We start from the raw sequence: 5,627 nt of genomic DNA on the forward strand, positions 1-5,627 counted from the left end.
TCATTCAAATCATGCAAATTAGAGTCCAAAACAAGGGCAAAAGTGTTTGGAAAAGTAGATACGTTGGAGACGTATCAGCTGCCCGGCGAGGACTTTGTGAAGGTTCGCCTAGCGCCCGAAAGGGAGATCTTGCCGGTGCCAGAAGAGGGCGAGCGCATCATCTTCCGGTTGCACTGCCTGCGCGGCCTCGGCCTGCCGGCAAGCGGCTTCCTCCGCGCCTTCCTCGACTTCTACGGCCTCCAGCCGCACCACCTCATGCCAAACACGGTGGTGCTGCTGTCCGCCTTCGTCACCCTCTGCGAGGGCTTTCTCGGCGTCCTCCCCACCCTTGAACTTTTGGGCGAGTTCTTTTACTCGAAGCTCGGCACCGTCGTCAAGAGAGTGGCGGCGCAGTGCGGCGCCTTCCTTGCAGTGCGGAGGCCGGCTGCCGACAACCAGTTCTCGCCCATCACGCTGATACAGTCGATGAAGATGTGGCAGCAGTCGTACTTCTACATGAAGAGCGTCCACCCGGAGGGCGACTGGGTCAACCTACCGGTTTACGCAGCCGGCCCGCCGACTGGAACCCGACCAACTGGTCGTACCGGCCTAGGATGTTGTCGATCGCCGGTGCCGCCGCCATTGCACGGCTCAAGGTGATGGTGAAGTCAAAGGGCCTCACCGGGCCCGACTTGCTGACTGCCTTCATGGCATGCCAGGTGCTCCCCCTCCAAGGCCGGCCGCACCTGATATGCCAAATGAGCGGGCACCGAGATCCCAACCGGATATGCACCAAGGAGATGTTGCACGCAGAGGTGGCTCACTTGGTGAATTACATTTTGAACTGCAAGCTCTCGAAGGCGGAGTGGCGGTTCGGCAAGGAGACGTACTTGTGCGCAAATCCATCGCCAGCGGTAAGTCTTCATTTCTTCTTTTGCTTTAGACATCGAGTTCTCTTCGGCTGTCTTGACCAATTGGCTATGAGACAGAGCACCCTCCTCCAGCCAGCAGCCGGCGCCTTAGGGCCGGTGCGTGAATTCCTCCCCGACCGGGAGGAGAGTGATGCGGACGACCCCGACTTGGGGGCGGCCGCCTTGGAGGACGATGCTATAGGCGGTGGTGGTGAGGCAGGTGGCTCCGGAGCCAGAGGCGGCCTCGAGGACTAGCCTGATGCTGACGACGAAGAGGCCGTCCCGCGCCGCAAGCCGGCGTCCGACCAAGTGGGCGCGAGCTCATCCACCGCGCCGGCTGCCCGAGGCAGTGCGCAAAAGCGTCGGGCCCCGCCGTCGATGTATGGCAGCCGGCCGAAGAAGCCCAAGAGCTCGGCCGCGGCGACCAAGCGGGAGGAAGCGTCCGCGAAGGTGAACCGGTTCCACAAGGTTGTGAAGGAGCCCCAAATAGTTTCTGCGTAAGTACTGGCTTCTTAACGCATTCTTTCTTCTTTTTCTTGCAAATGCTCTTCTGAGTTTTTCTTCTGCTTGCCTCAACAGGGCTCCGCTCTCTCTTGAGCGGTCAGACGCCGCCTCCGTGGTTAGAATGGCGGGGGGCTCCACCTGCACCCACCGCGTGGACCCGCGCGCCAAGCTCCAGGCGGAAACGGAGAGGAACGCATGGGAGGCGCGGGAGGAATAGGAGGCGGAGCGGCAGAAGGCGGCTGCCGCCAAGGCGGCGCAGGAGGAGGCGGACGAGGATGCAAAGGAACAGGCCGATACCGTGGCCAAGGCCGAGGCGGACGCCGCGGCTGCAGCGCAGGCGGGAGAGGCCACACGCGGCCAACCCCCACAGCTCGTCATCCCCCTCCGCGTTGTGGCGCCCGTGCCTGAAGCCTCGGTGGTGCCGCCTAGGGGAGCCGGCAGCGACCAACCGGTCATGGAGAGGGAGGGGGCGACAGCATTGCCCTGGGGACAGAGGTGACTCCGCCGGCGCCGACTGCAGCAAGACCAAGGCAGCCAACCCAACGCGCCACCCGCGTCTCTGGCTGGCGGTGGACCGGCGGCAGGAGCGGACCTTGTGGTCCGATCTCCGGCACGCCAGTGCGCGGGGAAGGCGGCCTCGACACCGCATCCGCAGGGAGCCAGGGGCGCCAGTTCATCGACCCAGGAGTTCGAGGCGACCAACGTCAACTCGTCGGACTGGACGCCTGGGGACGAGATGGCCGTGCTGAACGAGGTAGCACAGGACGTCCGAGCCTGTCTCCAGGCTCAGGCCACCGCCCTCGGCAGCTACAACTAGGAGTTCCTGGCGACGTGGACGGCCATCCGGGTAAGCCTATTGCGTTTTTATTCTTGGATTCTTCTGTGGGGGCGCGCCAGCGCACCCACTGGGTGTAGTACCCGAGTTCCAGGTCGGCTAGTGAGCAAGCGGCCTAGAACTTCTAAGTAGACTCGGGTGTTGACTTGTTTTCTCTTGTTCATGTGTCCTTCTTGCAGGACTATCATAACCTCCGTGCAGCCACCTTCAACTCCCACGTCCGGGAACTGACTCAACGGACCGCCGACTTGTCTGAAAGCCGAAGTAAGTATTCCGCCTTCTTTCTCTCGTGGGGCCGCGTCAGTGCACCCACTGGGTGTAGTCCCCGAGATTCGGGCCGACTGCTGAGCAGTCAAGCCGGATCTCTTATGGTGACTTCTTGCTTGCTAATTGTTCTTCCTCGCTATCTTTGCAGAGGCTAACACCGCCCTGCAGCAGCAACTAGGTCAGGCCCAAACCGTGTTGCGCTCCAAGGAGGCGGAGTGAAACACGGTGGCCCAGGAACGCTACCGCCTGGCCAAGCAGCTGGCTGACCAGGAGAAGCGTCACCAGGCAGCCCTCCATGCGGTGAAGGATAGCGAGACCGCCCTTCAAGCCGAGTACAAGACCCAGGCGGCGAACTGGGTCGAGTCTGAGCGAGCGCTGAGTGACGGCTACGGCCAGGTTGAGGACATGGTCGACGGTAACTTGTCTTCCTCCTCTTTTTCTTTCGTCTGCTGCCTGGTCATTCTGTCCGGCCTCTGACTTCATGTTCCCTTTTTCTTCTTTGTGCAGAGTACTTCCCTGGCTACTCCGTCGCTGCCAGCCAAGCCATCGAGGCCCACCACCAAGCGCGGAGGCACGCTGGTGCTGAGATTGCGCCGAATGCTCGCCGGACACTTGAGGAGTAGCTCCTGGCCATCCAGGCCCATCTCCAGCCGGCCCACCGGATGCTCCACCGCCTTCAACGCGTCAGAGCCTAGGTGCTTTCTGCCCTCTGGCCTGACAGGCCGGCGCCATGTACTCCCAGTCGGACTGCCGACTGGCTGGAAGTGGCAGTCGGCCGCTTCGAGGCGTGGAAGGCTTCTTTGGCCCGGGCAGGCGCCAGGCGGGCGTTGGAGTTTGACAGGTGGCCAATGAGGAATTGGTGGTGGTGCGGATCTAGCCCAGTTGGCCATGTTCCGACAGGTGGCCAATGAGGAATTGGTGGCAGTGCGGACGGCTATCATTCATCACGCCGCGGCGATCGCCGACTACACCGACACCAGCGTCTTCATCCCCAACTTGAACGAATACGGTTGAGGTGCCGATGGACTGGTTCGGGCTGAACCTGGAGCATGGCGAGGACTCGTTGGAGGAGATCGACTCCAGCGACGAGGGCGAGGACGAGGAAGACGAGGACGGTAAAGACGCCGCGCCAGATGGTGGAGCAGACGTCTAGCCTCAACCTGATCGTGCCTCCAGCAACGAGGCATGTGCGAACACGCCGACTGCTGCTGTGACGACCAAACCGAGACTCGCCACCTATCCACTCCACCATTCAGCGATGCCGTCTCCATCGACATGTCGGGCTCGCCAGTTGCTCCCTTGGTCTATGCAGCCACTTTTATCTTTACCTTCTTGCCCAGCAATCTTTTGGACAATGTCTGTTAAATTTGCGCAGTTCCACCCACCGGGGGTGTATTCAAACTATGTTGAATTCCGGCTTGAAAAAGCCTTTTGTGTAAATATTGTCTTGCATGTGCTATGCTTGTGTCGGGTTCCGACTTTGCCTGCTTTTAATCCTTTCTGACTTTTTCCTTTGCTGCCCTCCCTTGGCCGCCGCCTTCCCAGCCGAACATCTGCTCTACAGTCTATGGCTGGGAAAACACCTAACCATTTGGGAGGGAAAGTACTTCAGCCTTCTTAGATCATGGCAAGGTAAGTGGGAAGCCGGCTAGCCGGCTGCTTAGCAGTCGGTCGGCAGGGCGGGGAGCCAACTTGTGTTATGTAAGCTCATTGGTCCTTAGCCATTTTTCGTGTGGGCATCGTTTCCTGCCTTTGACTCTTGCCAGCCGGGCAGCCGCTCTGCGAGCTGCGACTTTCAGCAAGAGAGGGCTTAGACGCCGGCACACTACTTGTCTGCCTGTAGGTAGTGCTAACATAATTCAAGGTGGCAAGTCCCCGGGCCGACTGGTCAAACCCGGTGCAGGACGAAAGAACAAATGTAGTAACACATTCAGAGGCATAATACTCATCATATAAATAAAAGAAGGTAGTCTACGAGTGCTCCTTGGGGGGGTGTCTTGTACTTAATACAAAAGATAGTGTGGTACATACTGCATCAACTATAAAATCTTCTAAGGAGATTGGAGTTCCAACTCTGTCGGCGTCCTGGACTTGGGGGAATCCAGTCCTGCCTGACTGCGGCCCACCCCATGGCTCCATCGACGGCCTGGTACAGCCCAGCTTCGACATCTACACCACAAGACCCTCGCGAGAAGCCAAGCCTCGCGAGACGGATGACGCCAAGACCCCTGAAGGAGTTGGCCTCCTCAGGAGGGCTCCTGAGGGGCGTAGGTATCTATGCAGCTACCTCATGAGGCTCAGCTGACGTGAGCCATGACGACCAAGGCCAGGCGGGCGCCAGGCGGGCGCAGAGCGCGGGTTTCCTCTTTGGTGGAAGGGAGGCAAGCCACGGGCACAGAGTCCCGAGGAATCAACCAAAGGTTTCCACTCTGGTGCGACGAGACCAAGACCGCCAGGACGACAAGATGGAGGTCATCACCGAGCCCACCGCAGCATCACGACCAGAGGCTTTTCACAGGCGAAGACTACTTTTGTAAGGGTAGACTGTACCGCTTGTCCCCTTTCAAATCCCGCCATTGTGGAATCCCTTCCCGCTCATATTTGGGAAGAGGAAGGCGACTATATATAGGACCTAGCCACCACCATAGTGAAGGGACGATGGACCGAAACCAGAACAAGTAGAACACCACACCAGCTCAAGAACACCTCACCTCGTGAAGCTTGTTCATCCTTGTAACTAGTTCATCCATAGTCCCTCGAGGCTGGAACACCCTGGATGTAGCATTCCATAATTGTAACTCCAACTCTTGCCATTTCCGGCTATGTGTTGTGATACTTCCTTCGTGGTTGGGTTTTTGTCTTTCGTTTTGCATTTTGTTCATGTCATGCATCTCATCTCATAGCATCATGAGCATTGCGTCTACATGTTTTCTTAAAGCATGCATCCGTTCGTAGTTGCCGCGTTTTCCCCTTGCCTTCGTTGATCGATCCGAGTCCAACCGAGTTTTCGACTCCCTCTTGTCTGATGGTTTGACCCTCTCTACACTTTGCTCAGACCCCCTCGCGCGCGTCCGTAAGCTGACCCGAAGCCAACCCGGGTTGTTGTTACCGATGGGTCCAAATCATCCCCT

The sequence above is a fragment of the Triticum dicoccoides genome, chromosome 4B (assembly GCF_002162155.2).
Source record: "Triticum dicoccoides isolate Atlit2015 ecotype Zavitan chromosome 4B, WEW_v2.0, whole genome shotgun sequence".
Taxonomy (NCBI): domain Eukaryota; kingdom Viridiplantae; phylum Streptophyta; class Magnoliopsida; order Poales; family Poaceae; genus Triticum; species Triticum dicoccoides.